This window comes from Bos grunniens, chromosome 22 (genome assembly GCF_055505025.1).
Source record: "Bos grunniens cultivar Pamir isolate PY7600 chromosome 22, Bosgru_T2T1.0, whole genome shotgun sequence".
Taxonomy (NCBI): Eukaryota; Metazoa; Chordata; class Mammalia; order Artiodactyla; family Bovidae; genus Bos; species Bos grunniens.
In genome coordinates this window covers 38,699,114-38,711,469 of record NC_141186.1, presented here as the reverse complement: position 1 = coordinate 38,711,469, position 12,356 = coordinate 38,699,114, and positions in this window count along the sequence as shown.

The window sequence follows — 12,356 nt, the reverse complement described above, 5'->3', positions numbered from 1 at the left end:
TGGTGATAGAAGCAAGGTCCGATGCTGTAAAGAGCAATATTGCATAGGAATCTGGAATGACAGGTCCATGAATCCAGGCAAATTGGAAGTGGTCAAACAAGAGATGGCAAGAGTAAACATTGACATTCTAGGAATCAGCGAAGTGAAATGGACTGGAATGGGTGAATTTAATTCAGATGACCATTATATCTACTATTGCGGGCAGGAATCCCTCAGAAGAAATGGAGTAGCCATCATGGTCAACAAAAGAGTTCGAAATGCAGTACCTGGATGCAATCTCAAAAACGACAGAATGATCTCTGTTCGTTTCCAAGGCAAACCATTCAATATCACAGTAATCAAAGTCTATGCCCCAACCAGTAACGCTGAAGAAGCTGAAGTTGAACAGTTCTATGAAGACCTACAAGACCTTTTAGAACTAACACCCAAAAAAGATGTCCTTTTCATTATAGGGGACTGGAATGCAAAAGAAGGAAGTCAAGAAACACCTGCAGTAACAGGCAAATTTGGCCTTGGAATACGAAATGAAGCAGGGCAAAGACTAATAGAGTTTTGCCAAGAAAATGCACTGGTCATAGCAAAAACCCTCTTCCAACAACACAAGAGAAGACTCTACACATGGACGTCACCAGATGGTCAACACCGAAATCAGATTGATTATATTCTTTGCAGCCAAAGATGGAGAAGCTCTATACAGTCAACAAAAACAAGACCAGGAGCTGACTGTGGCTCAGATCATGAACTCCTTATTGCCAAATTCAGACTGAAATTGAAGAAAGTAGAGAAACCACTAGACCATTCAGGTATGACCTAAATCAAATCCCTTATGATTATACAGTAGAAGTGAGAAATAGATTTAAGGGCCTAGATCTGATAGAGTGTCTGATGAACTATGGACTGAGGTTCGTGACATTGTACAGGACACAGGGATCAAGACCATCCCCATGGAAAAGAAATGCAAAAAAGCAAAATGGCTGTCTGCGGAGGCCTTACAAATATCTGTGAAAAGAAGAGAAGCAAAAAGCAAAAGAGAAAAGGAAAGATATAAGCATCTGAATGCAGAGTTCCAAAGAATAGCAAGAAGAGATAAGAAAGCCTTCTTCAGCGATCACTGCAAAGAAATAGAGGAAAACAACAGAATGGGAAAGACTAAAGATCTCTTCAAGAAAATTAGAGATACCAAGGGAACATTTCATGCAAACATGGGCTCGATAAAGGACAGAAATGGTATGGACCTAATAGAAGCAGAAGATATTAAAAGAGTTGTCAAGAATACACAGAAGAACTGTACAAAAAAGATCTTCATGACCCAGATAATCACGATGGTGTGATCACTGACCTAGAGCCAGACATCCTGGAATGTGAAGTCAAGTGGGCCTTAGAAAGCAACACTATGAACAAAGCTAGTAGAGGTGATGGAATTCCAGTTGAGCTATTTCAAATCCTAAAAGATGATGCTGTGAAAGTGCTGCACTCAATATGCCAGCACATTTGGAAAACTCAGCAGTGGCCACAGGACTGGAAAAGGTCAGTTTTTATTCCAATCCCAAAGAAAAGCAATGCCAAAGAATGCTCAAACTACTGCACAATTGCACTCATCTCACACGCTAGTAAAGTAATGCTCAAAATTCTCCAAGCCAGGCTTCAGCAATACATGAACTGTGAACTTCCAGATGTTCAGACTGGTTTTAGAAAAGGCAGAGGAACCAGAGACCAAACTGCCAACATCTGCTGGATCATGGAAAAAGCAAGAGAGTTCCAGAAAAACATCTATTTCTGCTTTATTGACTATGCCAAAGCCTTTGACTGTGTGGATCACAATAAACTGTGGAAAATTCTGAAAGAGATGGGAATACCAGACCACCTGATCTGACTCTTGAGAAATTTGTATGCAGGTCAGGAAGCAACAGTTAGAACTGGACATGGAACAACAGACTGGTTCCAAATAGGAAAAGGAGTACATCAAGGCTGTACATTGTCACCCTGCTTATTTAACTTATATGCAGAATGCATCATGAGAAATGCTGGGCTGGAAGACGCACAAGCTGGAATTAAGATTGCTGGGAGAAATATCAATAACCTCAGATATGCAGATGACACCACCCTTATGGCAGAAAGTGAAGAGGAACTCAAAAGCCTCTTGATGAAAGTGAAAGTGGAGAGTGAAAAAGTTGGCTTAAAGCTCAACATTCAGAAAACGAAGATCATGGCATCTGGTCCCATCACTTCATGGCAAATAGATGGGGAAACAGTGGAAACAGTGTTAGACTTTATTTTTTGGGGCTCCAAAATCACTACAGATGGTGACTGTGCCATGAAATTAAAAGACGCTTACTCCTTGGAAGGAAAGTTATGACCAACCTAGATAGCATATTGAAAAGCAGAGACATTACTTTGCCAACAAAGGTCCGTCTAGTCAAGGCTATGGTTTTTCCTGTGGTCATGTATGGATGTGAGAGTTGGACTGTGAAGAAGGCTGAGCGCCGAAGTATTGATGGTTTTGAACTGTGGTGTTGGAGAAGACTCTTGAGAGTCCCTTGGACTGCAAGGCGATCCAACCAGTCCATTCTAAAGGAGATCAGCCCTGGGATTTCTTTGGAAGGAATGATGCTAAAGCTGAAACTCCAGTCCTTTGGCCACCTCATGTGAAGAGTTGACTCATTGAAAAGACCCTGATGCTGGGAGGGATTGTGTGCAGGAGGAGAAGGGGATGACAGAGGATGAGATGGCTGGATGGCATCACTGACTCGATGGACGTGAGTCTGAACTCCAGGAGCTGGTAATGGTCAGGGAGGCCTGGCGTGCTGTGATTCATGGGGTCGCAAAGAGTCAGACACGACTGAGCGACTGAACTGAACTGAACTGAACTGATAGCTGATTCACTCTGCTGTACACTAGAAGGTAACACAACACTGTAAAGCTACTATACTCCAATAAAAAATTTTAAAAATCACATGAATATTGTGGGTAGGAACACTAGAGAGGGAACAAAAGTTATTAAGCTCAAGCATCAGAATTCATCCAGTCAGATAATGTGTATTGAATACCTACTGAGTGCAATATTGTGCCAAATGTTTTTGAAAATGCAGTACATATATTAGGCATTGTTCCTGCCCTTAAAGAAGTAACAATCGAGTTCAGTGATTCTTAAACTTTCATGTGCACAGACATCACCAAGAGTACATTCATCCCATGGAATTCTGCTTAGCAATGATAAGAAATGGACTGTTGATGCACTCAGCAACATGATGCATCCCAAAAACATTATGCTGAGGGAAAGAAGTCAGACATAAGAGAGGAATAAACTGGGTATATACATTATAGTTATAAAATCAACTGTTCAGTTCAGTTCAGTCCAGTCGCTCAGTCGTGTCCGACTCTTTGCGACCCCATGAATCGCAGCACGCCAGGCCTCCCTGTCCAGCACCAACTCCCGGAGTTCACTCAGACTCACGGCCATCGAGTCAGTGATGCCATCCAGCTATCTCATCCTCTGTCGTCCCCTTCTCCTCCTGCCCCCAATCCCTCCCAGCATCAGAGTCTTTTCCAATGAGTCAACTCTTCTCATGAGGTGGCCAAAGGACTGGAGTTTCAGCTTTAGCATCATTCCTTCCAAAGAACACCCAGGACTGATCTCCTTTAGAATGGACTGGTTGGATCGCCTTGCAGTCCAAGGGACTCTCAAGAGTCTTCTCCAACACCACAGTTCAAAACTATCAATTCTTCGGTGCTCAGCCTTCTTCACAGTCCAACTCTCACATCCATACATGACCACAGGAAAAACCATAGCCTTGACTAAACGGACCTTTGTTGGCAAAGTAATGTCTCTGCTTTTGAATATGCTATCTAGGTTGGTCATAACTTTCCTTCCAAGCAGTAAGCGTCTTTTAGGAATATACATGACAACTCTCAAAAGACTCATGATTTTGAGGTTATTGTATGGAAACTATCCCCAACCACCCAATCTAAAGGAGACCCTCTCTGTTTATTTCTTCATAACATTTGCCATAATTTGTAATTGAATACTTATCAGTTGACATGTTTACCTCTGTACTAACCTATAAATTCCAAGAGGATAGTAGTTACATGTACACTGTTTGCCTCTATATACCTGCTGGCTTTTACAATGCTTGGTATCAATAAAATGTTCCATAGGTGTATGTTGCCATAAAGATCATCACCTCCTTGAGAACAACAGTGGCTCATTTTTTCTTTATGTCTCTCAGAAGTAACAATAAGGACACAAAGGGCACTCTCAGAAACAATTTTGAATGAAAAAATCACCAGAAACAATTGTATGGCTCATAATCTAGAAACAGTAAGCAATGTGAGATTTTTCATCCAAATTGGGATGGATGACTTTCTAAACAGGGAAAATTAATTCAGTGAGTAAATGATGCAAATGAGTCTTCATTTTAGCTACTCAAAGCTAATTAATGGAATAGATAATGGGAAAGATGCTGCTCTAGGTTAATCTTTATTTTACACATTATGGAAGAGTCTAGTTAAGTGGTTCTCAGTCCTGAGAGCACAGTAGATTTGTAAATTACAGGTGGCTGGGTTTTCCTTCCACCCCTCTGTGGCAGTGATTCAACTGTTTTGGGTGGGTCCTGTGTATTGATAGTTTTAAAGTCTCCCCAGGTCTGTCAGGGCTGAGAACCTCTGTCTTAAGATTTTTTTAAGTTTATATAATATAATGTGGGTTTTGCTCAGAAAAAAAATTGGATTCAAAATTCATCTCAGTAACTTTCTAGCTATGTGACCTGGTGTAGATTACTGAACCTGTCCCAGCTCCAGAGTTTACAGTTATAATATAAAATAATAATATCTACCCTGTAAAGTGGTGAGGATTTGAAATTAAACAAAATTCCAATATCAAGTAGGTCTTCATAATTGATCATGTACTTTGTTTCTATATTTAGGTAAGACAATTTGCTTTCTTCAGTTTGCTGCTGCTGCTAAGTCACTTCAGTTGTGTTCAACTCTGTGCGACCCCATAGATGGCAGCCCAACAGGCTCCTCCGTTGCTGGGATCCTCCAGGCAAGAATGCTGGAGTGGGTTGCCATTTCCTTCTCCGTTCTTCAGTTTAGTTCCAGACAACTCATGTATGTTTATATAAAGCCTAAGATGATAGCCTCTTGGCTGTGGAAATGGTCTCTGCCTCTCTAAGAGACTAAACTGGCAAATAAGGTGACAGCTTTATTATCAAAGCTAACGTTTGAATGGTTAGCCCCCTCTCAATTCACATTTTTCCAAATGAGATTTAAAGGAATAAAATACAATAATAACAGAATCCGTAATTATTAATCTTTCTGAAGAAATCACCATGGGCCATACATTGCATTTACAAGCCCTGAATGTATTATTTCATTCAATCCTCAGAGCATCCCTATGGGACTGGGTACTTTGGTACTGTCATTATTATCCACATTTACAATTAAGGAAAAGAAGGTACAAAGATATAAAATAACTTGTTCATGTCCCACATTTGGTAAAGTGGTAGTGCAAAGATTCAAAGACTAATTTCAGTTGTTGGGTTCTTAATTCTTCCAGCCCTATCACTTTCTTCTAGAAGATAGCCCTTTATGAATATATCTACAGGACTGGGTGAGGGAAATGACACTTAGTCTGACATAATATGTGTTTGGGAACTGAGTGGCTATGGTTTTGAAAACAAACAAAATGGACTGAGTATATAGAATTCATGAGAACTCCCACTTAGCATGAAATTATTTTTGAAATTTATATATTGAATAATCAACTTTACATTTCAGTATTTTTACTGGCAGTTTTCCTTGAGAAATAAGAGATTTTTAAAAACAATTTTCTTGTATTTTCAACTGCAATTCTCCCCTGTATCCCTTGATAGAATTATGTCTGAGACAGAGGCCAGGAATCTGTCCCCAGTGGGGTTGTGTCTCATTTAAATTCAAGCGTCTTGTCCAGGACAGTCCTGTAATTACCCTGAGTGCCTTTGGTCCACCTGCTGCCTAACATACATGTTAGGATGGGTGGAACATTGATGATAGTTTGGAAGGATTTTTTTTTTTTTAGTGTTTATCAATTAATAATTTCTAAGACAGAAGCTTTTTAATTAAAATATACACACACTCCAAACCATTGTCACACCTAAAAATTAGCAATAATTCTAATATCAATAACCTGTCAGTGTTTGCATTTTCACAGTTTTCTTATGCCTTATAATTGCTTTTACAATTTATTTCAATCAATAAACCACAACAAGAAAAGCTGGTAACTTGCCATTTATATTTCTCTTGAAATTCCCTTAACTTATAATTGTCCCAGCCTCTACATTGATCACTTCACATTTTTTAAAATTTAGTTTTTTTTTTAATTGAAGGATAATTGCTTTACAGAATTTTGTTGTTTCCTGTCAAATCTCAACATGAATCAGCCATTGGTACACATATATCCCCCTCTCTTTTGAACCTCCTCCCTATCCCACCCCTTATGTTGATACAGAGCCCCTGTTTGAATTTCCTGAGCCATACAGCAAATTCCCGTTGACTATCTATTTTACATATGGTAATGTAAGTTTCCATGTTACTCTTTCCATGCATCTCACCCTCTCCTCCCCTCTCCCATGTCCATAGTCTCTTCTCTATGTCTGTTTCTCCATTGCTGCCCTGTAAGTAAATTCTTCAGTATCATTTTTCTAGATTCCATATATATGTATTAGAATATGATATTTATCTTTCTCTTTCTGACTTACTTCACTCTGTATAATAGGTTCTCAAATGCATTCCTTTTTATGGCTGAGTAATATTCCATTGTGTAAATGTACCACAACTTCTTTATCCATTCATCTGTCAATGGACTTCTAGGTTGCTTCCATGTTCTAGCTATTGTAAATAGCGCTGCAGTAAACAATGGGATACATGTGTCTTTTTCAATTTCAGTTTCCTCAGGGTATATGCCTAGGAGTGGGATTGCTGGGTCATATGGGTTTTATTCCTAGTTTTTTAAGGAATCTCCATACTGTCTTCCATGGTGGCCATATCAGTTTACATTCCCACCAACAGTGCAAGCGTTCCCTTTTCTCCACACCCTCTCCAGCATTTATTGTTTGTAGACTTTTTGATGATGGCCATTCTGACTGGTGTGAGGTGATATCTCATTGTAGTTTTGATTTGCATTTCTCTAATAAGGAGCGATGTTGAGCATCCTTTCACGTGTTTGTTAGCCATCTGTATGTCTTTGGAGAAATGTCTGTTTAAGTCTTTTTCCACTTTTTGATTGGGTTGTTTGTTTTTCTGTCCTTGAGTTGCATGAGCTGCTTGTATATTTTGGAAATTAATCCTTTGTCAGTTGTTTAGTTTGCTATTATTTTCTCTCATTCTGAGGTTTGTCTTTTCACCTTGCTTATAGTTTCCTTTGCTGTGCAAAAGCTTTTAAGTTTAATCAGGTCCCACTTGTTTACTTTTGTTTTTATTTCCATTACTCTAGGAGGTGAGTCATAGAGGATTTTGCTTTGACTTATGTCATTGAGTATTCTGCCTATGTTTTCCTCTAAGAGTTTTATAGTTTCTGGTCTTACATTTATGTCTTTAATCCATTTTGAGTTTATGTTTGTGTATGGTGTTAGGAAGGATCACTTCACCTTTTTTTTTAAAAGAAACTGGGCCATTCATTTTGTTTTAAGATTTTGCTAAATATCTCCTGAAATAACTCCTCTTTTTAAGTGGATGCATGAATACTTTTGGAATCCAAGTTGTATCTGGGATGTTTATCACTAGAAGTTGGCTGTGTTGTTTATCTGAAACTTGAAAGGCATCAAAGGGAACATGACTTTGGTTAAGTTCATTCATGCCCTTATTCAGAGAACTAACTGATCCATAACCAAAGGGCTGACTGTAGTAGGTGCTGGGTATGGCACCCCACTCCAGTACTCTTGCCTGGAATATCCCATGGACGGAGGAGCCTGGTAGGCTTCAGTCCATGGGTCGCGAAGAGTCAGACACGACTGAGCGACTTCACTTTCACTCTTTCACCTTTCACTTTCATGCACTGAGGAAGGAAATGGCAACCCACTCCAGTGTTCTTGCCTGGAGAATCCCAGAGACGGGGGAGCCTGGTGGGCTGCCGTCTATGGGGTCGCACAGAGTCGGACACGACTGAAGCGACTTAGCAGCAGCATACAACTGAAAGGAACATAGTATCTTTCCCCAGAAGCTCATAATCTGAGCTGGGTTGAAAGTAAAGGATGCATATTCTTGTCCTGTGACTTCTCATCCTTGTATGAGAAGTAAAGGGACTTGGAAGGGCTAGGTCCTCACTGTGGTGCACCACGCATCCTGGTTCTATCATCTGTCCTATCACATCCCCCTGTGTGGTTCAGCCCTGTGGTTGGAGAGCATATGAACTTGGCTTGAGTTTCTGCTGCTCCCCTTCTGAGCGGGGTCATCCTGGATGGAATACTTAGCCCACATAGGTTTCCCATATACAAAATGGGGGCAATTAAAGGTCTTTTCTCATAGGCTTGTTGTGAGAATTTAAGAGTTGATACGTAAAACTTTTATCAGTGTCTCACATGTAATAAATACTTGATAAAAGCTTAAGTTGATGATTTACCTTCTGAATGGTTGTTTTTTTTTTTTTTCCACGTGTGTGTCTTTCTCCTCTGCAAAGGAGATATCCAAGGTCTCTTCCAGTTAAAACATCCTCAAATTCTAAAACATCAATAAGGAAACAAGTGCCAGCAAAGGACCGAAGGCATTTTAGCCCCTGCGGTGGTCATGTGCATGAAAAGGCCTTAAACTTTGACTGTGGTTTAGCTGGAAGCACTGCTGACCCAATAGAAGGAAATAAGGATGGTTGTTTAACATTTTAAGAAAATAAGCCAATATCTCTATTAATGATTAACAGTGAAGGGGTAACTCCTTCACTAATCAGGGTTTTATTTATCTGAGATATTTTCTAGTTTTTCCTCTCATAGAAGAATGTGTTGAAAGGTTGGCATGGCTTTCTTTTACCCAGTTGAAAACAGACTTCCCCAAGGTTTGGCCAACAGTCAGACTCGGTGTTTTTGTTTACGGCATTCTCTACTGCATGCCTGACTGATGCCAAACACAGGAGCCCCGACTGTCTTGTGCTTGCCTTGCAGAGTGATTTACAATAATTGAGGCTCTTCACATTTTCAAGAGTCATTTCTTTTCAAAATGAGTACACTTTGGGTCTGGACAGAGTAGAGCAATTTGAAAGTAATGGAGTGGCTTAAGTTTGTTAAGAGGGCTACATTTTGCAAACCTTTGGAGTCTGGGAATTGGCAAACATCAGTGGGTATCAATGATCTGAGTGCATGCTTAGACATTCAGTCATGTCTGATTCTTTTTGACTCCATGAACTATAGCCTGCCAGGCTCCTCCATCCATGGGATTTTACAGGCAGGATTACTGGTATGGGTTGCCATTTCCTCCACCAGGGGATCTTCCTGACCCAAGGGTTGAACCTGTGTCTCTTGCATTGGCAGGCAGATTCTTTACCACTGAGACACTTGTGAAGCCCATCAATGTCGGGCACACTGCAAAAACATGACTGCTGTGCTTAATAGCTGGCATCTTGAGAATGTTACCTCCGTACTCCCACCCTCATTTTCCAATATTTTGGGTTGGACACATAACCGTTTGCTAAGGAATCAAGGGTAGTAATGGTGGAGTGTAAATCTGCTGCTAAAAATTCACCAGCTCATTTTTCTTGTCTTGGTATTATTTCAAGTGGCTCTTAAAGGTCCAGACAGACACATGCAAACAAACTTGCTTTATCCTTCTTGTTTATCCATCACCCCCCGCCCCAACACCCCCCAACACACACCCTAGACACTTGAGACAGGGTCTGAGCTCTGTAGTGAGGGAGTGATCTTCCCCTATATCTGCAAATTTACAATCCCAAGGGGTGATTTATCTCCTGAGACTGACACACTGCAATGCCGAGATTCTGTTCTACTTTTGCAATTTGCTGACAAGGCAGAGTGGCGATGGAGAAAACACAAGCTAAGGAAAAATGTAAAACCCCAGCAACGCTCTCAGGTTTCTCAAAACAAACTCTTTCCCACACTTTGTATGCTTGCAAAGAAATCATGCTCCTCTATCTAAGATCTGCAACCTGACCTTCTTCAAGTAATCTTCTGCTTCTCCTTCAAGATCCAGTGCAAATTCCATCTGTACCAGCAGATTCCCTGGGAGCTGTGTGGAGCAGTAATGTGCTTACAGGGTTATCTCGTGAACTGCCCCTCTCCCTCACCAGGTAATCCCCTTCAGGGCAGGGACGTGTCTTGTTCAATTTTCTAGCTCCAAACCTTTCACTGAAGAGAGAATATGAAATGACACTTGGCATATCACTGTTTCATGTCTGGCATAGAAATGGAGATACTCTTCCTCCCCCAAGGCAGGAAACTTAGGCATCTCAGGTGCTGGGTACTAAGGATCTATTACTGCATCTCTTGCTTTGGTTATGCTTATTGTCACTTACAGGTATCGTTTGGATCCATCTTTTTCATATTGTAGTGATCAGAGCTGACTCACGCGTGGGCCTGGGAAGAGAATCTGGGAGATGGAAAAATGGACACTTCTCATCTTCTGTTTGACTCCAAATGTTAAGATTTTTAAAGACAAAGCTGGAATTTGATGTGGTAAGACATTCAGGCACAAAAATGACAGTCATGAAGGAAGAAGTTTTAAAATTTCACAGATACCTAGAAGCAGGAAGCACACCATACCCACAAAGGGCTGCAGAGGGAAGCACCAAGGAGGCAGAAGGTGGAGTGGGGGGAACGTGGCGAGACCCTTTACTGTAGTTGCTGCAGGAAGAAACATATGAGGCAGGGTAAACAGGTTTAGGACTGGCTGGTTTGAATAATTTTAGTAGACTCTGTGACATAGGTACTGACCTTAGCTGTCTGTTACCTGGTCTGGGGTTATTAGGACAGGTGGGTATTGGCCTAGAACAAGAAAGGTTGATAAAGGAGGTGGTTGGGGAGTCAGGGTGCTGGATGGTTGGTTTCCATATAAAAGGTGCAGTCTTAGGGGCTTGTTTGCTTTCTCTAGGAATTAACTAACTCTGGGAGGGGCAGTCCTTTCCAGTGTCAGCAAAGTCCCAAAGATATGAAAGCATTAGAATAAAAAGACATACTTTCTACATTAGGGCTAACTAGCTCACCAGATGACATCCTTATTTGTCCTTCTTAAAGGATAAGAGTTCTGCACTGAGGACTGAACTAACATCATAATGACACCTTGGATTGAAAAGAAAAAAAAATAAAGGAAAGAAAAAAAGGAGGAAAGGAAGCAAGAAAGAAAAGACTTTTTGTTTTTAAAATAAAAAAGGTAGAGGAAATAAAGGAGCTGAGCATATAGTAGGTGCTCAGAATACATTTGGTGAATAAAGAAACCTATGATAGATTGTATGTGTGCATGCTGAGTTGCTGCAATTGTGTCCAATTCTTTGAGACTCTATGGACTGTAGCCCACCAGGCTCCTTTGTCCATGAGATTCTCCAAACAAGAATGCTGGAGTGGGTTGCCATGTCCTCTGCTAGGGGATCTTCCTGACCAGGGATTGAACCCATGTCTCTTAATTCCAGGTGGTTTCTTCACCACTAGTGCTCTCCAGGAAGCCCTAGATGATAGAATATCAGTATCTATCAAATTATCTTCTGATTTAATTGTATTATATCATTAATATGAATGCAAGACTCTGTTTTAGAGGCAACAAGGTATTTGCAATTTAAGCCTAAGATTGGTAAAAGAGCTTGTTCTGTCAATTTCAGCTATCACTGAGAAGACGGATGGATGTATTTTCCATAGGCCTGAAATTAGTTTGTAAGGAGGCTGTCTAGTAGTCTACTTGGAAGGTGGTTTCTGCACACTTACTTAGGGGGCCATTCAATCAGTCAATCACCAAGCAGTAGTTTGTTGGTTTAAGGATGACATTTTTATTTTAGGTGAAACCTCAGTGGAAACACTGTCCAGGCAGTTACTCGGGGATTTCTGAATCTACCAAGGAATATGTCTAGGGCTGCCTTCATTTAAAAAAAAAATCCTATTTTTCCAAAATCTAGACAAGTGTCTTAAGAAAGCATTTGTCACCAAGTTGCTTTACAAATAAATACCTTCAATAAATAAATGGAAGTGTCTGTTTACAAATCACTTATAGATGAGCTTGTCAGAGGCTGGGATCAAAAAAATCTGTAGCTAAGTGAATAGCAGAGATAGCAGAGATTCAGATCCTGCCAAGATCAATGGAAATGATGAGAACAGTACAACAGGACTCCAGGGAAACAGGATCAATTTGCAACAGTGGGATCTGCATCTAACTTTCCAAGACTGCCTCTGCAGAGT